The sequence below is a fragment of the Epargyreus clarus genome, unplaced genomic scaffold (assembly GCF_041222505.1).
Source record: "Epargyreus clarus isolate Ecla_fem2 unplaced genomic scaffold, WU_Ecla_fem_2.2 ptg000027l, whole genome shotgun sequence".
Taxonomy (NCBI): Eukaryota; Metazoa; Arthropoda; class Insecta; order Lepidoptera; family Hesperiidae; genus Epargyreus; species Epargyreus clarus.
The window spans coordinates 13,295,136-13,318,688 of record NW_027332234.1 but is presented as its reverse complement, the minus strand read 5'-3'; the positions used below and the strand labels follow the sequence as shown (position 1 = coordinate 13,318,688).

At 34.7% G+C, this 23,553-nt stretch overlaps 1 protein-coding gene across 1 annotated transcript in view; it reads left to right on the top strand.

The window, feature by feature from the left end:
• Positions 1 to 1,464: 1,464 nt before the first annotated feature.
• Positions 1,465 to 23,553, top strand: part of LOC140753956 (uncharacterized) — a 206,974-nt gene continuing 184,885 nt past the window's right edge. Inside the window, exon 1 of the mRNA XM_073088817.1 lies at positions 1,465 to 1,745. The gene's annotated coding sequence lies outside the window, so the exon portion shown is untranslated. The remainder of the gene's footprint in view (positions 1,746 to 23,553) is intronic.

The window sequence follows — 23,553 nt, the reverse complement described above, 5'->3', positions numbered from 1 at the left end:
TACCGTATTCTAGTCCCGGAACTACAGGGACAAGACATCACATACCTACCTTTGAGATATTTTTTTTAAATCTCTCAGTTTCCTCATGATGTTTTCCTTCACGGTTTAGCAAGTGATCATTAATTTCTAATACGAATATAACTTTGAAAAATCAGAGGTGTGCCTGGGATTTGAAACTCGGACCCCTCGATCGAGAAGCCGAGTTTCTTAACCACTAGACTATCACTGCTTGTCTTAATTAATATTAAGTAATCCATATAATCTATATAACTTAGGGTTGTAACCGATCTAGAAAGTTAAGCAACGTCGTGTGCGGTCGGTAAATGGATAGGTAACCGCTAGTGTCTAAACGTACGCGCTTCTGTACTTCATAGATGGGGTGAATTTGGTAATGGATGTACTCTCATCCGAAGCGTTCCAACTCGTCCTCAAGGGATAGCATCTGTGGTTGACCTCGAGTTGGACACTAATCTAACCTTTTTTTTTTTAACGAGGGGGAAACCTTCAAAAGTTACCCGACGACGTGGGAGCGACGTCGAGTTATGTGGATTTTTACCGCACTAAAACCCCCCGGTGGCCGTCCTCATCGCTTGTTGGAGAACTCCGGGATCTCCGACGGAACACAACCGGAGTCCTCAAAGCGCGATGCCCCGATCGGGCTCTGCCCTGGGAGAGCAGTTTTCGCTCCTCCCAAACCATCTGGTGTTCACGACGGTATGTGACCACACATACCGCCGTCCTTCCCGGGGTCGCTTACTGGACGGTTCGGGACACTAATCTTACCTAGAGTTGTTTATAAATGTCCACGGGCAGCAATGGTCACTTATGACGTTAGGAACTACATGGTCGTTTGCTATTTCTATATTACTAAAAAGAAGATAAATATAAACAGAATTTTAAGTCATGTCTATGTATAATATCATGTCTATGTCTATGTTCATAGTCAACGATTCGAAAAGCGATAAATAAAGTTAATTACTTAAATAAATTGAATACAATCAGCTATCTATTCAGGCTAATCTTGGAAACGATTGGAAACGGTATTAAAATACTTACATAAAATATTTAAGCTCTGATTTTTATTTAGCTCGAGACGTGAACAGAATTTTCTTCGTCTTTTACTAGGAACAAAGAACAAAAATGCTGTTTATAAACTTCGCAAACAACACTTAACAACTTTTTACTGCTCTCAAGCTAACAATCGTTTAGACTTGAGTACCTGCTTGCTCCCGAACAAAAACCTTTCTAAAGCTTCGTTGAAAAACAAATTGTATTCGTATTCGTAACACGTGGTTAAACAAAAACGCGGGAACAGAACACTCAATTGGTGAAATGATTGTACGAAACAAAACGCGTACCATGTGGTCACTCTCGGTCACAGTAAACTGCTAACTTCACAGCATCGTTATATCTCCGTCCCTTTCACGTTTAGTATTCTCCATTTAAATTTTATCTGACCTTTCTCTCGCTCGCGCGCGCGTCAGTCGCCGACGGGACACCGCACGGGGTGGTTGTGTCGTTCGTCGCTCCGATATCGCGCGTCAACTTTCGTTAAAAAAACTAAAGTTAACTTTTCTTTTTTTCGCAAAAGTGCAGCAGTGTGTGACGGCGTGAAATCGAGTGTTGTGTGTATTTACGGTTATAAATAAATAATAATATCGTATTGAAGTGCATATTGGAATGTTGCAAACATCTCAGTGTACAATTATTATAGTGTTTCTGTTCGAGTGAGCGGATTTTTTACGGTGGGTTTTTTCTTATCACTTCGGACCGGCGTAGCCGATAATATATTGATAAAAACTTATCGTACACCTGAAAAGCGTAGTGAAACTATGTCTAAGTACTAAATTAACTGGTATCCGAAGAATAACAGCTATTACTATGCTTTTTATTGTTGTAATTATGTATATCTGCTTTACAATAGTAGGTCTTGCACTATAATCCAGTTTCGATATGAAATGTGGTAATATTTTGCAACAACACGATTTATTACATTATACTTAAGTCTGTTACTAACCTTATTTATCATTTGAATATTTAATCTAGATTTGTAAGTGTATTGACTAACAATTCTAACAATTAACAAATAACACAGAAGTGGAGACTAACTAAGGTCGTATACGAGAATGATAGCACAAAGTAAATAGTTAAATGTAAATACCCGCATATAAGCAAGGTTGATTCGATCGCTATCAATATGGGTATAAACTTATATATAAGCACAGTTGTGTAAATAAACGGCTTACGACAAAACACATTGTTAAAACCGTGACAAAATAAATTAAATAAAACGAAGTGAAACGAGTCGGTCATGAACCTCACTGCTCACGAATTCACGATATACCTATACTTTTATAGTGTTGTGTGTATAATCTCCTATTAACTGTAGGTAAATCGTTGAAATGACATGCGTAAGAAACATACATGCAAAACAAATTCTATGTTTATGAAAGGTGTATGAAATCTACCTTTTTGTTCTTGACTAGCGTAGTGGACATTTTTTGTTTTTATATAATATAGCAGTAGCAGACCAGTATGCAGTCCACCTTATGGTAAGTGGCTACTGCTGCCCAAGCACATCTGTAAATTCTGTAATCAACCCTATAAGATATTCCTACCTGAGGTCGGCCTCAGATGCGCCGCTACCCCTGAAGACTAAGCTGGAACGCTTCGGAATAGTATACCCCCCTACCACACCCTTCAAAACGGAACACAGCAGCGCCTAACACTGCTGTTATTAGGCAGTAATAGGTGTCGGTGGTGCCACCGGAGTCGAACCACATAGGGTTCTACCACCTTAAAAACAATGGCCTAAAGGCATATTTTGAGAGGAAAACTTTGCCCAACAGTGGGACACAAAGGGGTTGACAATGATGATGACCGCCAACATGATTACATCATTTTAAAACCCGTCATGCGCTACGGTACCGATTCGAAAGATGTGATAAGATCTTGGTCCTTGTGGATAGCAATGCTTCTATGGCAAAACTTAGGCAAAATATAATCCTATTTGGGGTTAAATAAAGTTGTCCATAGGCGGCTGTGACTTAGGTGGTAACGGTAATCGGTTTCAGGTAGAATCCTTGTTCCTATGTTGCGTTCTACATGGACCTGATTACAAATGCTCGTGAACGGCAGTTGCCACTTACCAGATATACTGTATACTCGGTTGCAACTTGCAACCTCAATTAAAGAAGTGGCATTATGACGTAAATTTTTTAAAGGTGGTAGAACCCTTTGTGGTTCTACTCCGGCGGCACCACCGCCACACCTATTTCTGTCACATGCCACGTTTAAAGGTTGTGGTAAGAGATACATACTTTTCCGAGGCGTTCCGGCTTAGTCCTCAGGGGTAGCGGCGCATATGTCTCTGACCACAGGTAGGAATATCTAATCTTATCTGGGCTTGATTATAGATTTCCATGAGCGGCAGTCGCCACTTACTATCAGGTGAACTGCATGCTCGTCTGCTACTTCTATGCTATGAAAAGATTTATAAGGCATTTGTGAAATATTAGTGTAATTTAGCGTTAAATTCTTTCGTTGTTCTCAAGAATTTCAATTATGATTGTGAATTGTATTATTATTTTTTGCCAATAAATCAATCTATCGTTAATTGCTTTACTTGTTATAGATTTATGCCAGCTAAAAGCATAAATCTCGTTTGTATTAGCAATTTCATGTCGTGTTCAAGTGATTAAGACGAAATGGTTTAATTGGTACTTAATCCAAATAAACGATTTGAAAAGTAAATATATAATTCTGGTCATGTGACGAATATATGTATAGGTATGATTGGTAGAATTATTTTATGTTCCACTGTATTATAAGGATGGAACGCTCGCGAGCCCGCGCGCGTGCACGCTCTTTATATAATAAGAACTCTCATACACCTTGTTATACTAGATATGCAGACGTAACGTATTTTACCTTCCTATAAAAGTTTCGTCAAAGTAGATTCAGCCGTTGTCAAGATTACGCAACGATTTTTATAACGTCAATTCTTTAAAACTCATAGACAGATAACTACTACAAAACGTATAAAACTAAAAAATAATTATTTCTACACCCATATCTCCGTACTAAGACTTCATGTTGTGGGTCTTATGAACACAACAAGTATTCGGACCCAGAACAAAAGCTTAAATTATTTTACATATCCTGGTCGCGAGGATCGAACCCGGAACCCGTATGGCAGATTTGTGTGATGACCTCTGCGCCACCCGGCATATATCAATAGATCTGACACCTATTCATACGCCTAATTGTTTACCACAAAAGTATTTTTGCATATCATTCTTATATAATGGAGTTAATTTATTAACAGAAGCAAAAAAATCCTAGTACGTTCTTTATAACCACGATAAGTATGTTAAATTTCCTACTTTGTTTTTATCAAAAAAACATTTACGTGTTTATGTAATTAGTGAATAGTTAGCGTAGTTTTAGGGTTCTGTTACTTTGAATTAAATTACATGAACCAGTATGATTTAAAATTTTGATTTCAATCGCTAATTATATTTTTGTCAAGTTGGCAATTTACCTCTCAAATGCCCGAAGTTCCCAGGTACTTCTGATTTGCAAACTTTGGAGTTGGCATTTATAAAAATTGTAGCAAATGAACGAGCAATCCATCTTATTGTAAGTTGTACCTTCCCAACCCAAATAAGATTGTTTTAGGACCTGAGGTCGGCCACAAATACGTACATGCCCTAAGAACTAAGTTTTGAAGCATATCACGTAGCTGCTATACACCGTTCGAATCAGAACCGCAGCACTTTACTCTGCTGTCATAAAGCAGAAATAGATGCAGCAGAGGTGTCTACACCAAAAATCCCAAAGAGTTCTATTTTGTATCTAAAAATTTAAAGATTACTGGTTTATCTTTGGACCGCTTTAGGCATAATGGTTATACTTTTCTAAAGTTGCACTACTGTATTAAATACTTTATTACAAAGGACGACACAATATCATAACGATAATGATAACTCATGATAACATATCTATGCAATGTGTTATGTTGATTCACTGGAATGCTTGTTGTAAATTTGCACTTTAAATATGGCATAAGTGCACTGATTATGCTGAAAACTCTGAACACATTATTATTATAGGTATATTATTATTGTTTAGGCTCGAACTATATGCCGCGACTCCACCGCTACACCTATTTCTGCCTTTCAGAAGTAGTGTTAGACGCTGCTGTATTCTGATTTAAAGTTTGTTGTAAGTATGCACTAACATGAGACATAACGACTTGCACAGAGGTACCAAGACATTTGATATCGAACTTAGACCAGTCTGTCTTATTATGTTCAGTTACACAATACGTCCATTGTCGATAAGACCAATTATCTATTGGATGGCATGCTCGTTCGCTATTTATATAATTATTTCAAAAAATTCTAAGTAAACAACCTCTATGTTGAAAATTAAGTATTGAACAGCTTATTCAACCTCTAATTCTCCGAAATATAATATTGCGTTACCCCGAATAGGCATGTAACTCGTATCTAATTTAGGAATATCATTCTGTAATTGAAGACCTATAAAATCAGTATAAGTAATTTCTTTCGTAATATTGTACACAAAAGAAAATTCTGTACACTCGATATATCATAAGGAATTATTTTCATTCCTTTTTAGTTTAGGTATGTAAACGAACCCTAGTCTGAGTAGGCAAGATGAAGCTAGCTTTGCACGATTTATTTCCATCCAGCACCCTACCACTAACAACCGCCAGCGGCAAGCGATAAGCGATTTTAGAAAATTAATGTCGTCTTATTGTTTTACTGTGCTGCCATTATTATCAACAAATGAATGGGATATTTAAAATACCGTAGTCGAAAGGCAAATAAAAAAGATACCCGATGGTGTTTATAGTGTAAGTTGCAACAAATAAAATAGATGAGACGTTAAAAATGATATAGCAACGACATAATAATAGTCGTTTCAGAGACGTGCTTCTGAACTCGTAAAATCTCTACATTTCCTACAAGTATTTTAAATATAGAATTTAATCCAAATTGACAGTTTTGTGGCATTGCTCTCACGCGGTAATTTGGATTGCAATCTTTATTGGCAAAAGTTATATCTAATCGCTAATCGTCGCTCGTTTGTGATCGAGCAAGTACCGACAGTTGTACTGTTTTATCTGTACCCCCATGACGCCGCATATCTCGTAAACTTTAGAAACATTCACATTTAGGGGCATTCCGTCTGTCTGTGTATATCTTTCGTATTCGCGTATATATATATAGGTACATGGGGTAGGTATTTGCGATACGATATAAAATCGCTTTATAATGTGATGGATGGTCCTCTTATAGTTGTAGGAAGACATGTGCCTAACATTGGTAAATAAGGGTTTATATTGTTTTAGTTTTGCACTTATATATGAGGCGATCAACTTAGTCCGCGTGGCAATGCGTCTGTTTTCCTAAACCCCTATTTTAGGTAGATTTGATTACAGATGTCCATTGTCTATGGCCAGTAGTGACTTATGTCATCACCACTTACATCAAGGGGACTGCTCCTCTGCTCCAATCTTATAAAAAAAAATATCTGCCCAAACTTATATTTTGTTAATGAAAAAAGTAAATCTCTAAAACACTTATGTCATGACATCAAGGGGACTGCTCATATGCTGTTTCCATCTTATAAAAAATATATCTGCCCAAACTTATATTTTGTTAATGAAAGAATTAATCTCTAAAATCCTCTTAAATTGCTAAGTAGTTATACCTATTTGGATTTTGCTAATTCTTGAATGACTTAGATCTTATCGAATTCACACATGTTACTAAAACTGTACTTACTATAATTACATTTGGCATCTAAGTGGCGGAACAAATTACATCCGAAAATTATTGAAGTGTTTAATTGATCCCTCTAACACACTCTTAATATTTCTTAAGAATTTTACGGACGCTTATAAGAAAAGCGATTCCGACTTCTTACAGTCTGATTTTAATTTTTTTGGAATCTGTCAATTTAGATACAATATCTTAGCCTGAAAAATAACATTTGGAAAGTCACATGAGAACTTTCATGATAACATCGATCTATCTTACAGTGTACCAACATGTCAATGATAACAATAAATCATTGTTACAAAATGTTATCCAACTGTCAAAAGACGAGAAAGTGTCAAATGAATTAATTTGCCGTGCGAATAAACAAATATTTGAGCAAAAGATTTTGCTCACATATTTGAACACTTATTTGTTTTCTTTTTTTTAACCTTTCATGTCATGGTCTCCTAACAACTGTGCTTTGCACATATTTGAAGCTTGATCGCTTTAATGTACGCTCGAAAAACCGACACATGGCAAAGTGCAAATATTTGAAGCAAGCTTTGAACAAATACTCAAATACCCGTGCTTCACTGTGTTCAAATATGTTTTACGGGTACGGTGTACGGGTTTAACAAACAAAATATGACATAATACGACAAATTTAACAATAGAGACCCACATTATAACTGCCTTGACATTCAAATTTTAATATAACAATGTAGCAAACCAAAACAAACAAAGTAAAGGTCTCTTAGAATGTCCTTTAAAATGTAATACAAATTTATTTCTTTATCGTCATTGCCTACAAAAACTCTAGTGGAAATTCTAGATTTACAGAGAAACGTTTATTTAAGTTCAGTTGTGATTTAATAAGTAATACTTGTAGACGAGCTGCAAGTCTAATGGACCAAATTAATTAAAATTTATTTAGTCTATGATAAAAAGGAAAAGACAGACAATTACTTCGAAGATGTAATTCTATATGTGATGGGTACTAAATACGTTGTCAGTGACGTAATAATTAACCAATCAGACAACGGGAATATACTGCTCTGCTATTGGTTAGTTATCGCGCAATAATTCTACACTAAATTGCATACAATATTGGTAATTTATTGCGCGAAACGCACTAAGTTGCATAAGAATATTACACGTGCTTGTTTTGACTATGTTTAGCGTTTGACCATGTACACAGAACCGCAAAGGACTGTTATGGGTATCAATTAAGCAGTCTCAGTTTAAGCATTGTTTAGTCTTTCCTAGAATATTACAAGGTAGCAGCTTCTAAGAATCTATTAGGAATGTCAGAACGAGTGAACTCTGTGTACTCGATTAATTAGTCATCTTTTTTCACCACACTAAATCGATTATTAAATACTCGATAGTAGTAGAAATAATGATTAATAATCGAAAAATAAAGGCAATGACCGACGCTGGCCGTGCTTTGTCGGCCGATTATTTAATTAAAATAATATTTTTGAAAAAATAGGCCTATTATTAGAAATCGATTACTAAACAAAAATAATCATTTTTATTATACAAATCTTTTATTTTGTCACAACCCTAGAACCTATCATTCATTATTCTCACGTACCTATCCGATTTGCTAAATCTTGTTTGAGGGATTTCACAAGGTTTTGCGTTATAGCGCCCTTTCGCAAATTCGGAAAGGGAACTTCGTTATTGTTTTCGTGTAAATTTGGCAGTGATTCAATGTTTTGCTTTTGTTAAATAAAATTAGGTTGACTGATACGTTTCGTGTCAATGGCACCGCAAATTATGCTTCATATCTCCATTTATGTACGTATGTAATTTCGTTCTCATTCACACATTTATATGTTCTTACATACATTGTTAGTTTTAGTGGAATCTAAAATTATTGAATGGAAGCGAAGGTCAGTTCAAGGAAATAAGCCAATTCGCCAATAAATTGTTATTCATTGCTTGTTTTTTTTAACTTGGCCGTGCTGCCGTGCGTCCAAACCTTGTAATTTAATTCAAAAATATCCTCGTTTCCAAAAAAACCCAAATAAATTATTATTAATCTTGATTTTGAAAAGAAGATTTGTCTTAAATTACTTTACTTATAATTTTACTGGAATTATATCACGCGTTTCGTTCGATTATTGTCGTGTATGTTTGTTTGTCCAAGATTATCTCTAAAACGTGAACCAATTTCATTGACTGGGGGATAATTTTCCAGTGTATTAATTACACTTTAATATTTGATCCAGAAATAGTTTGAAATTCTGCGTAAAAAATGAAAAACATACATACATAAATAATGTATTTATTGTTTATTATTATAATCTCTTTCTTTAAAACGTGAAGTCCACGCAAACGAAGTCGCGGGCTCAGGCTAGTAACTATTAAGATCAAAGAGCTAATTAGGCCGAATGTTCTTTGAGAGTCCGAGAAAGCTATTAACCAAGTCTTTAGGAAAATTATTTAGAAAGCGAAGCCAATCAGCCTGTTTATTGGGCAAAGATTTTTTCAAGGTTTTACTTTATTTTTTCCTATTGAATAATATTAATGGTGGTGAAGGTACTTTTTCTTTTAGGTTGCTTTTGTTCACATAATTTCCTTAAGAGTTTTCCATTCACTTCTGCAATATAATAGCGGTTTTTTATTGTATGCGTTTGTCATCGGGCATTATTTGCAAACTTGCTGCAAGTGAAGAGTAAATAAATTGTCTAAGATTATTTAAAGTTGGGCAATATGATAGTATGTCAATTTAGTTTTATCTTTTATGTATGCAGGGTGTAAAGTATGGTTCCTTTTACCAACAACTTACGTATTATCTTTCATTTTTCTTCAACTACAGAATTTCAGCTGAATGGTACGTCGTTTGCATTTTCCCTATTGCCGGAATAAGGGAACATATTTTTTTATATTCAAATCGCCATAATTTAATTCTTAACCTATATTCTCAACACATGCATTCGTTGGTTTAACTTAGATGTAGACAAAACCGCGTTTAAAAGTGACTCAAAAAGTTTGAGGAAGAAAAAATCAAAACCACCTGCCATAGATTTTTTCCTTGAAATTATTTTTTTATTTTTTGCAAGAATTTCCCTAAGAGTCCAACAGACGGCACGTCATTCGATTCATTGAGGCTATTGAAGGTTATATTAAAGTAACTATTGGAAATACCAGTCGTTTGATACTTCTATGAAGCCTCTCATTTTATAAAGATTTGCTTTTGAAAAACTCTGCTTCATGCTTTAACATTTTTTTGAAAAGGAACGCCGCTCTACGGTTTTTAACTTGTTATTTTCGAATACTATAGAATGGCAATTTATAGTGAAAACTCTTACATTTTCCATAGACACATAGATGTAAATGTGTGTCTTATTGATAGACAAATAAACAATGACATATCTATGAGACTTTATAGTTGATTGTAATAAACTAATGTAAACATGCATAATAGGTAATACACCTAACAACATATAACTTATTACATTGAAATTACATCCTAAAATGACAGATAGAATTTTTATATCTTTATATAGATAAACACAAAAACACCCATGCCACACCATAAACTTAATTCATCAATTAATGCATGACCGGGAATCGAACCCGGAATCTTTAACGGTATACCAGTGTCCAGCTCAAACCAATACCACGATAAGTATGTGCAGACGGACACACGCATACGTGGCACATTTTCTCAACACACACATATACATACGTACGTCGTACATATATGAATAACTTGGCACACTTCTTAACATTCATCTCCCGCATTGTTTACAGTACAGCTGTACGTGACAAACGCACATTTCATCTCGTAATCCGAAGGCCGTTAGCGTATGAAATAACCATACGCTAACAGTAGTTAAATGCGAATGGTACCGCTCTTTACATTCATGGCCTTAAATAATGTGACCATTAAACGGTAAACTAGAAATTTGAACCCTAATGGGTTAGATGTTTAGTAGCAGACAAGTTTGCAGTCCACCTGATGGTAAGTGGCTATTGCTGCCCATGTATATCTGTCTATCAATCCCAGATAAGATTAGAATCCTATTTACGATCGGCCACAGATGTCCTGCTAAGCTGGAATGGCTGGCCCCCTGATGACTAAGCTGGAATGCTTCGGAAAAGTATGTCTCCCAGGTTTCTACCTAGCCGGAAATTGTACCCGGAATATCGACTGATTGTGAATTACTTACATATAATAAATAATTAGTATAATTGCGGTTGATAACCATTACCCTGTTTTCAATTGAATATTCAAACCCAGTGATTAGGACCCAATTAAATCATTGATTCAAATTCAAATCAGTGTTACAAATTACTTGTCCAGGAATCCAACCTGATGAAATAGTCATCAATTAAAAAAATCAAGAATAAATCTTCGGCATTCAAATAGACCGAAGGAAAAATACCTTAAGAATATTTTATAATTAATCATCGTCAAATCAACACATCATTATTCTACGAATAGGTCTCCGGGCTTTAGGTCAAAATGAAGGTTAAGGTTATAGACCACCATCACATATATTTGTCAACATAATATGATCAAAGCAGGTTCTTCCCCACGTTTTGTCATCGCCAGATAAAAAAATGATGACTTCACAAATCATTTTAAACAAATAAACTATATTCCGTTATGTTACGTTTAGATACTCGTCCAATACAGGCGAATGGGCGCGAGTACGAATATGTAAATAACATACTCAGGTGGATTCGGTACTCGTAATGAGGATGATTGTTTGTTCGCTACGGGATGAAGATTTTTCAGCGCGAACCAAAGAATTATGCAACTGTATTCGTGCGCAACGTTTACACACTCGTCAATGTTTGGCGAGTTACTGGGTGGATTTTTTGCAAGTATCATGTTTCACTAAAGTTAAAGGATGCAACATATCCCTATTTCTCTGATATTCCCTATTTGTCTCATAAAAATGTTTCTGGAGTTATTAAGCAAAGTTGCGCATTTTACTCGTGAACGGTAGAAACACTTATGTGATCGACTTGAGTAGGACTCTTTGTTCTAATTTTGTTGCTGTTGACTTAACAATGTAGTGATAACATCTTAAACCTATAAGCATTAAACATTCCACTCGTGTATAACCGCCACAAACTGGTTTCAAATTGCCTTTTAAAAGTCACTCAACTGACACTTAATTAATGTAATGTCTTCATTACGCATCGTAATTAGTTCCTTGTTGAATGCGACGCCATTTTTTCGATCAATGTGCTAATTACCCCGCTACTGGTTAAGGCTAGATTCACATCTGCGGATATCTTACGTACGAGACGCAGAAGTAAAATTTCCTATTAACTGATGCCTGCTGAAAAATGACACGCGCGTTTTACATTTGTTTCGTATTTTTGATAGAAAAACTAAAAGCAAGTTACACGTATTATCTATACATGTCTGCACAGACAAAAAAAAAACTTCCCGAGATTGCCAATGTGAATACGTCCTTAAATAATGTAATAACATTTTAATGTCTGTAGTATGACGTCACGTATCTGCACATACGAGTATGAATGAGGCCTAAGAATTGTAATTGGACAAATAGAGTGATCGATGCTCGGAGAAAAAACAGTCGTTAATTTTTTAATAGAACCTTTGGAACTCATACGGTTAATTTCGTGTTTTAAATTGAATGGTGGTTAGAAAAAATATCAAGGAACTTGGGTATTTTCCTTAGTTAATAGTATTGTTTGTTTTTTTAAACGCTTATTAATTTACAAGTTTCCTTACGATGTTAAACCATACATGGTAATGTTACCATCACATTAGAACAAAGAATATCTATTGCAATAATTTAACTGATAGTTTAATACAAAAGTCAATGGTATTTGTAAAAAATAATGTTTTTGTTTCAAAATTATACAACTGTACAAACTTTACCATTATTATATGTATGGGTACTGGTATCGTTCTTAAATGAACTAAATCTATGTCGCCGAGTACTTTCAAAAAATCTGACATTTTGTTAGCTCTAATATGTCAGAAGGATATGTCCTTACTTGCATATAAAACCCGTTATTTAATTTTATTATGTCTGTCGGCTCTTTTGACCACAGCTCAATAGTTCTTGACAAAACTTACACCTAGACTTTATAAGGCAAATATATTTAGTCTCCAAAAACGGCTAGGGTACCTAAATAAAAATGACGTTGGTCTTAAAAAGCCCAAATACGTAGTAAAATCATTAACGTCAAAACCTTGGACGGCGAGGTCTAACATGACAAAGAGGAAAATAAAAATCGTTTGTTCTTATTGAGAACCGGTTTGGGCGGAAGATGCAAAAAATCTGTCTGTGCGAGCAAGTTCGAACAAGTTACGCGTCGGTCATTAAATTAGTGTAAAAATTTTAGTGTTTTCATGAACTTGGCGTTTTTTTACAGTGCGCCTTGTTTCGCTTTGTTGCGTTTTATTGTTTTTGTTATGGCCTTGTTTGAAGGATTGATTTAAAGTCTCATTAGATAATTTTATATTAATGCAGAATCATAGAAATTGTTAATACTGGAATATTAATTTGTAAACAACTCGTTATTCTTATAAATATCCCTCTAATCATGTTGATGGTTGGAACAATAGAGAGTAAATGGAAACAAGTTTGGAATGTGTATTTCTGTATAAGTATTTTCCCCAAAGAAACAATGTATGACCTACTCATAGGAGTCATAGGTACTATAGTACAATTTTATTGTGATAGTGTCGAATTCTGTATTTTCGCCATAATTGTGTACCTAAAAAATAGTCGTCTTCGTTTTTTTTCTAATGGAAGTGCAACAAGCAAATACTATTGGATGTATCTAAATAAAATAAGCCTGGTTGTCATTTATTCACAAAATACGAATGCCAAAGCATTACGCACTGACATCGTGCCTAAAGTTTTTTCATACAGAACTTGGCTATTTTTACTCTCGTTGGAACAATTAAGTCACAAGACCAGGCATTTCAGGAATGCTTGCAAATTGACGTTCCGTTCGGTGTATTCGTCTATTATGTAGGATGATTATTATTAGAGATGCGCCGAATAGTGGTTACACCGAATAACCGAATACCGAATAATATTCGGTTTAACCTTTGCCAAACCGAATATTCGGCCGAATTATTCGGCCAATCGTCAATTTGCCACTTATGTGTGTTCATTAACAATTTAAAATATTGATTTGAGTTTTAAAAATAAATACTGATTTAAGGTTTAAAATAAATGTTGTTTAAACTATCTATAGATTAAGTAATAAATGTGTTGACTTGAGGTTTCTAAATAAATGTTGATATAAAGTTTAATTGCTTTATTTTATTAGTTTTATTCAACACATTATTAATAGGATTTGAGTTTGACTTATAATATAACATAAGTCTTAGGTACCTACATAAGAAGTTTTGTGTTTTAGTCCTGTACTCGTAGGTACCATGTCGTGTACACAAGAAAATAGAAATACTCGAACCGAACATATAACCAAAACCGAATAATTCGGCCGAATACAAATACATAGCAAAAAAGATGCCGAATACGCCGAACACCGAATACCAAACGAATATTCGGCGCATCTCTAATTATTATATCATAGTTATAATTTAATTCAATAAATAATTTAATCCAAAAATACAACTCTACACACACACACACCTCGCGCACGTTTATAATTGCCTGATTAATACCAATTCAGCCGTTTTATAATTAAGCTCGTATAGATAGCGAAAAGTATGTCAAATACCTTATGTTATCGGTATTATTAAAAAAACGGATTGATAAAAAACCTGAAAAGGGAAGTAATGCAGTCTATACCACTTAAAATTTAGATTATACTAACGACACGTTAAAATCCGTCAGGCTGTAGGGCGCATTAAACAATAAGAGATAATGTATACGCTCGAAAAAAATTACCCTCTGCAGACGAGTAAAGTAAATATATTGGGTTGGAGAATAAGTTAGTAGCGTTTTTACCGAACACTTTAATTTAAACAAAAAACAATAATTACGAGAATATGAATAACTTAATAAATTATGTCTTCGTTGTTGCTTTTTACAACCTCTCGACCAAGTTGTTGATGCCGTTCCGCCAAAAATCGCCTGGTCTGGTGTCAAAGAAGCCACTTTTTAAGGACCTCCTTGTCATCGTTTGACAGGAAGCGGAAAAGATGGTAATCGGTTGTTGTAATGAATACTTGCTCTTTGCCAAAAATCAAAACAAATCGTTGTAAAATAAAAAAAATATAAAAACCCTACGAACTTATTCCTATTAGAAACTTCAGTGAACACATATACGAGTACACTTTTATTTCATTGTATATCAATGTATCTGATATTACACTCTGACTTACGTCATAACCAAATTGCTATCAGTAGAATTTCTACGCGATCTAAATTCGCTTCGTCAAACAATTGTAGAGTAATGATGATTAATGATTCATCATTAGCCGTTGCTACCAGTCATTAATAACAAATAGTACCGATGGACTATCAATATCGAACAAAGTGTCTATGCAAATAAATAAAATCATTTCCATTTCTGTAATGAGAGAATAATTGCTAATTTATAAAGTTAATGATTATTGCTTATTTATGATTTTTTTTTTTTTTATTCATGAAATATGCAAACAATTATAGTATTTGTGTGTGATATCAAGACATAACTTATATTATACATGGCCGTTATTATGATATAGAGATAGCAAACAAGGATGCAACCTCAGATAGGAATAGAGTCCTACCTGGAGTCGGCCAGAGTCGCTACCCTTGAAGACTAAGTTAGAACGTTTCGCATTAGTACACTTTCAAACTGGAACATAGCAGCAATTAATACTGCTGTTATAAGGCAAAAACAGGTACGGTGGTGGCGTTGGTGCCGTTGGCGTCGAACCACAAAGAGGTCATCATCATCGTCAACAACCCATTGCTGCCCCACTGCTGGGCACGGGTCTCCTCTCATAATGAGAAGGATTAGGCCATAAACCACCGCGCTGGCCAAGTGCGTATTGGTAGACTTCACACACCTTTGAGATTATTTTTATAAATCTCTCAGGTATGCAGGTTTCCTCACGATGTTTTCCTTCACGTGTTTAAGCCAATGATAATTAATTTCTAATACGCACATAACTTTGCGCAAAAAATCAGAGGTGCGTGCCTGGGAATTGAACCTCGGACCCCTCGATCAAGAGACCGAGTTTCTTAACCACTAGGCTATCATTGCTTATTACAAACAAACAAAGAGGTCTCTCAACATAAAACAAATTGTCTTTCTAATTCATACATTTAAACAGCCACATTATCAATACATTAGTTGATATATTCTTTGTAGAAGTAATTTATATTTCGCAATAATGAACTTGAATAAAGAATCAATAACATTCCTGACGTAATATAACGCATAATGTAACCATATGACGTTACTATCTTTCCGCGTTTTTCGAATACTCGATAGATTTATTTACTGGACGCCCTTGCATTCTTATTTTTCTGTTTTTAGAGAATGAGGTAATGACGGTGATACGATGTCATGTAACAATGTAAGAGATATTGGCATTTGCTAGTAAATGCGAAAATATCTGCTTTATTTTTAATTCTTGAATACGCTAGAAATAACGTACTATGAGTTTTTTTTGTAAGAATTACTTTTAAAAGTATTTGGTAGTTTATTAAAAATACTTTATTGCTTAGATTTCGTTTAAAGGACACGACATTATTTTTTTTTAATAAAATTGAAACTGGAACTTTTGTATATTCTCCGCTCCTTAGGGCTTTAGAACTTGTTCCTCCAATTATTACAATAGACCTCAAATTAATATTTATCCCTTACATCTACGGACAAGGCAACACACAAAACTAGCGTTTACCAGTTACCATTTACTATTTACAGAAAACAAAGAAAACCATTATAAATCATTGATGTGCAAAATCCGCTGAACAATTGCATTAAGGTATTGCAACAATGCCCCGTCATTACGAAAGGAAAAGTTGCAAAGGTCATGCACGTAACCGGGAGTGCTAAATGACACTAGCAAAGCCGGTTATGCGAAAACGCGCGCGTCGACGCTCGCGTGAAGTTTGAAATGTATGTAGAAAGTATATATTTGAGGGATGACAATTATATATATTTACTATAGACGTAGCAGACGAGCATGCAGTTCACCTGATGTTAAGTAACTACTGCCACCCATGGATATCTGCAACCAACCTCAGACCAGATTTCCATCTGAGGTCGGTCACAAAGATGCTTCGCCTGACTAAACTGAAATGACTCGGAAAACTATGTCTCCCTTACCACACCCTTCAAACTAGGAGACAGCCGCGCTTTACTGATGTTATTAGGTAGAAATAGATGTGGCCGTGGTGCCGCCGGAGTCGAATCACAAACGGTTCTACCAACTTTTAAGATAAGTGCAATTATTATTATTATTTTTAATTACCTTAACTTTATACAGACAGATAGACCGTAGTTCTATTACAGTCCCAGCACTACAGGGACAAATGTACTTATTACCTACAAAAGCAAATAGCCAATACACCACTTTTCTTACCAAGAATCGATTATACGCCTTTTTCCGTCACGAATTAGCAAAATCGATTGAACACGCGATTTAAAATATGCGGAAATTTGCTAAATAACACCATATAAGTTGGTTAAGTGATGCTAGTTAACTATGAAATATATAATTGTCGGTTATACCCAGGTCCATTGCGTGTTGACCGACCATTTTGAATCACAATCATAATTGTGAATAATTAATATCAAACACTGAGTCATGGAAATCTAGCGTCAATCAAAATGGGTGATAATTGTGTATTTTTGAAATTATGTATATTATTTGCAGATTTTTTATATTGCATAAAAGTTTGATTAAAATCAGTTCACTTTGAAGGTGGTATAACCCTTTGTGATTCGACTCTGGTGTCACCACCGCCACACCTATTTCTGCATTAATAACAGCAGTGTTAAGCACTGCTATGTTCGGATTTAAAGCATATGTTAAGGGAGACATACTTTTCCGAGGCGTTCCATCTTAGTACTCACGTGCAGCGGCGCATCTACGCATCGTGGCCGACCTCATGTAGGAATATTTAATCCTATCTGGGGTTGGTTATAGATTTTCATGGGCGGCAGTAGACACATACCATCAGGTGGACTGCATGCTCGTCTGCTACTCCTATATTATAAAAATATATAACTATATACACTATAGTTTGAGTAATGATCGCATAATATTAATTATCATATTTATCATGATAAAGAGATAGCGTGACGGTTTTGTAATTGATTGGATTATCTGCAATTTTTTTTTTTTTTTTTTTTTTTTATAATATAAGAGTAGCAGACGAGCATGCAGTCCACCTGATGGTAAGTGGCTACTGCCGCCCATGGACATCTGTAATCAACCCCAGATAGGATTAGATATTCCTACCTGAGGTCGGCCACAGATGCGCCGCTACCCCTGAGGACTAAGCTGGAACGCCTCGGAAAAGTCTGTCTCCCTTACCACACCCTTCAAACCGGAACACAGCAGCGCTTAACACTGCTGTTATTAGGTAGAAATAGGTGTGGCGGTGGTGCCGCCAGAGTCGAACCACAAAGGGTTCTACCACCTTTACAAAACCTTTACAATTATGAGATTTATCTGATTGCAACATTGCATTGATTGCGTTATAATTGCAATGTACTTTCACATTATATCACGTAACGAGGTATGCATGCATGCATTTTGGGTTGTTAGTTGTGATACCATCGGTTGCACGTATTTTATATGCCTTTAGAATAATCGGTGGATTAAAGGTACATTAACTTTTTAACCTGTTTTAGGTAGAAGTTTTGACAAACTGCCACGAGTCGTTTCAATTTAGTCTTCAGTAGGACTACCATGAGTTTACAAAAGTATTACTCGCTAGCGACTGCGTAAAATAAATGTATGAAAAATTGTACAGCGCTTCTGGTGGTTACTCGTAGAACTAAAATCCGTAGTGACGTAACTCGATACGTAAAAAACCTATCGAAATCAAATCGCTAGCGAATGTCATTATGATCTATTGCCATACAAATTCGGTCCCATGAGTCATTAATTTGACAGACGTTGTCAAGAAATACCGTAACGATAGTAGTTATGTTATTCACTAGCAAAATGACAATAGTTTTCTATTTACCATTTCTATAGTGGCGTTTCTATGCCAACTCATGGTAATGCTACAGGATAGTGATGTATCTGTTTAGGTTTATATGTTGCATTGTACAGATTGGCCCTTTTTAGGGTTCCGTACCCAAAGGGTAAAAACGGAATCCTATTATTAATACTCCGCTGTCTGTCCGTCTGGTCGTCTGTCCGTCTGTCACAGGGAAGTGTTCTATCTCCTGAATCGTAATAGATAGACACTTGAAATTTTTACAGAGTATGTATAAAGGTTGCAGCTACAACAACAAATAAAAATAAAAAAAAGTTGAAAATAAATGGTGGTCGCCAAAAAAGAAACCGCTAATTCTCGACGTTTATCGCTTTATCTATTGAACCGTAGTAGGTTGACAGTTCAAATTTTCACAGTGTATTTACTTCAGAGTCTGTTATAATAACAAATACTAAAAATTAAAAAAATATGAAAATGTTGGTGGTACGGGACCCTCAGAGTGCGAGTTTGACTTCCACTTGGCCATTGATTAATTTGTTTTTGTACATATATCAGTTTTGACAATTATCTACCGTTACCTCATTGTAAATAAAGAAAGATGTTATATACATACCTCTTAAAAGTAAATAAGAGCTTATAGATTTGCCCTTCAATTCAGAACACCGACCGACGAACAAGCAAACAAACCACGGCAACCAACTTAAATTGTATGTATTGATGGTTCCTTTAATACAGTTACCTTTTAACTGAACTGCTTTCTCCAAACGGCTATTAATTTTACTGCACAGTTTTGGCATATTGGAATCTTTTCATTGTCACATGGCTTATGTTCTAAGTCATAAAGTGTAGAATCCCTTGGACGGATCTGGTATGTGTGGTCGTTTTTTGTCTGAAAGTCCCTATTCTTTTTTGTGCATTCCTGTTACTGGGGCGTTATTTTAGTGTTCGATTTCGGATTATTTTTGTTATCTCCCTCGGTAATTATTGGGTTCTATTTTTGGGATTGGAGGCTCTGGCACCGGTAATTGACTTCTGGTCTTTTGAGAGAAAACATCATTTTTCGTCACTTTGAAAAAGTTTAATAGGGAATGTGTCTTTGGGAATTCATCTAGAATTGTTCGAAAAATAAAATGGTCGCTTTAATAGATAAGTATAAGACTTCAATTTGTCCGTTCAATAATGTATGGTTTATCTCTCTCATAATGTATGTATTGCCTATAAGTATCTCACGATTTTTAGCTTTTTATTCCTCAAAGTATATTTTTTAGTCGTCCTTAAATCATTTTTAACTAAATCTTTTAAAGCATTTAGTATCTCTGAAACTGATTAAAGTAGCATTTTATTGAAGAAGAGGAGTGTACAACAACCTTATTTTTTACTTTTAATTCATACAAGGAGCCCTTAGGAGTGTATAAAAACCTTATTTTTCGAACTTTTAATTCATACGGTGCCCGTAATAAAATATTTTAAAACTACCTCTTAAATAAAGCCAAGTTTAATAACAATGGATAATGTGTACCGCCAGCCGCCATTATGAAAATACAGACTTGCTTAAGAGCTTCGAACGAGTCTGGCTAGGCGAGATGCCAAATTATGGAAAAATCTAATTAAGTATAGGATGGGTGTTACATCTCCTTATTTTAAACGACTCTACTATGCGACATCTAGGAAAAGGTTCAGAAAAGCTAAACAAAAATGGTGCATGTTTTACGTTAGGATCTTCAGTTTGACATATAGTCCAGGAGGAATTGGCGCATGAGTACCGAAAACTATTCCACCTCAATTTTTTTATGCGATCCTCTTTAAATTGTCCTACTGGTGATATAAATGCATGTTGCCATGGGGCAACCCCGTGCCATATTGTTTAAACTGAAATTGTTTAAACAATTGCAAGGAATTGTTATTTTTCAACCGGACAAATTTTTTTTATATTCTTTATTGAAATACGAATAAAAAAAGTCCTATGACTTTTCACGATAAAGTTAATATTTTTAGAGATATGAATATTTAAAGGTTCGAAAAATCTCAAATTTGGGTACTTTTGACCCATGAAAAATATATTAAAAAAAAAAATATATATAAATAATATATTTTTTTTAATTCTTTATACAATAGTTAATAATATTCTTAATAGAGACTTTTAAAAATTTTATTGTTTATACCTGTTTTATAATTGTTAATTTCACGCGCTCACAAGTATGCGCCGCTTACCTTTAAGTATCGCCGTCTCTCTCTGACTCATGCGCTGCATCGGCCTCTCTATGTCCTGAATCATTATTTATCATTTATCTTAAAAACTATTAACTTTATCAAGATTGTTAAAGAGAGCAATGTTATTAATAATTAAATTGTCTACAATTTGTTTCTCATAATTTTTTTTCTGAAATCAATTTTACGAAAGTTATTTAAGCATGAATCGGAACATGTAAATAAAATTACTTTTTTATCAGTTTATATTATTTTTTTGTTATTATCATAGTTATTATCATAGAGAGAGACGGCGATACTTAAAGGTAAGCGGCGCATACTTGTGAGCGCGTGAAATTAACAATTATAAAACAGGTATAAACAATAAAATTTTAAAAGTCTCTATTAAGAATATTATTAACTATTGTATAAAGAATTAAAAAAAAATATTATTTATATATATTTTTTTTTAATATATTTTTCATGGGTCAAAAGTACCCAAATTTGAGATTTTTCGAACCTTTAAAAATTCATATCTCTAAAAATATTAACTTTATCGTGAAAAGTCATAGGACTTTTTTTATTCGTATTTCAATAAAGAATATAAAAAAAATTTGTCCGGTTGAAAAATAACAATTCCTTGCAATTGTTTAAACAATTTCAGTTTAAACAATATGGCACGGGGTTGCCCCATGGCAACATGCATTTATTTCACCAGTAGGACAATTTAAAGAGGATCGCATAAAAAAATTGAGGTGGAATAGTTTTCGGTACTCATGCGCCAATTCCTCCTGGACTAATAATAAACTTGCAATGAAACAAATTTTCTGGTTTAACATCAGTCAAATAAATCTTATATAAGTCACACTTGCCAATATGATGATCTGTGTAATAATAAGATAAATGTAATATGACATCTGTTCTGATATATCTCATATACAAAGTCGCACTTGGTAACGACCTCGTAATATAGCTTTTATAGTAAAAATCGGTTTTTCGCAATTACTTAAGTTTTGTACACCTTAATACTGTTAATTGTAAATTTTAGACGCCTGTTGTGAACTTTGTAAATAACTAGGCATGTTTTATGCATAGGTAACTTATATAATAAAGATCTTTATATAAAAAATGACATTTAGTTGAAACTTCCTCCATACCATTTATTCGGTGGACGCTCTAGTCACAGGTAACATTGGCGCTAATCCAAGGAGATAAAAATCATTACGAGTTGGCAACACTAGGACTTTACCAATTAGTACGTGTTTAGTGATAAATAGTTTTTCGCCTTTGGTAACTATATTAGTTCTCTTTTTTTCTTCCTTTACTTTATTTTCTTTCTTTGTTTTGTTTATTTTAATAACCGCAGCGGTGTGGTAAGGGATAATTATTGATGGTGTTTCAACCAAGGTGTTTCAACTTAGTACTAAGGAGTAGCAACGAATCTGTTGCCATCCTGAAGAAATTTAATCTTATCTGAGGTTAATTATGGATGTCCATGGGTGGCAGTAGCCACTTACCATCAAGCGCTTAGCACATCACCTCATAACACTGCTATATCCAACCACATGATATTCTACCACCTTCAAAAGACCACTGACTGACTTCAGGCTTATTGCATATTTGGACTTAGGCATATTTATTTAAGCTTTACTACAGATGTCCATAGGCAACAGAGCTCTCTTACCATCAAGTCAACTGTGCTCGTTACTGCTAATTTCACAAAAAATACCAGTTTATTACTTCCGTGTTGTTAAAGCCGACAGTGGCCACTTAGCATCAGGGGCCTGCCTTGTATTATATAAACAAATGTAACATTACCGCAAATGATCTCATCACGTTTCGTGCTTGACTACCATTCGCTGATGCATCATTTGGTTCACGCAATCCTAACTTGCCGGAAAAGGTCAATGGTATGTATTTTAGGATAGAAAAACCCACTTGTAGTATATAAAAAATAAACTTGAACAAAAATACGATAATCCTTTAAATTACTTCTGAGTTAATGTTAATTGAATTTGTGGAATGTTGTATCATTACAGATTTCGTAGTTACAAAATTTTGAAGTAGAGCCTCCGAATTATGAATTACATATTACATACTAACAAAAATATTTCGATGAAATTAGGTACATATTTGTTTCTGGTTCAAAATTAGGCTGTTTGTAATCAGTTGCGACCCATTTATCCCACTGCTCTGAACGGTATACCACGCTACTACTACTAAACTACTACAGTCATCAAACCCCATTACCCCATAGACATTAGTAGTAGTACCTAGCTACTACTAAAGTTATGGAGTTGACAGAGTCAAATAACAATTAGAAAAGCCAGTTCGGCAACAATCATAACCAAAACATGCATAACATTTAATGAGGTAGATAATGAGACGCTATTCAGCCGGTCCGTTTTCCCTCAAAGCCTACCACATCATAATCAGAATCGGGCCGCTAAAATGCAACTTGCTTGTTTAATTCGCGT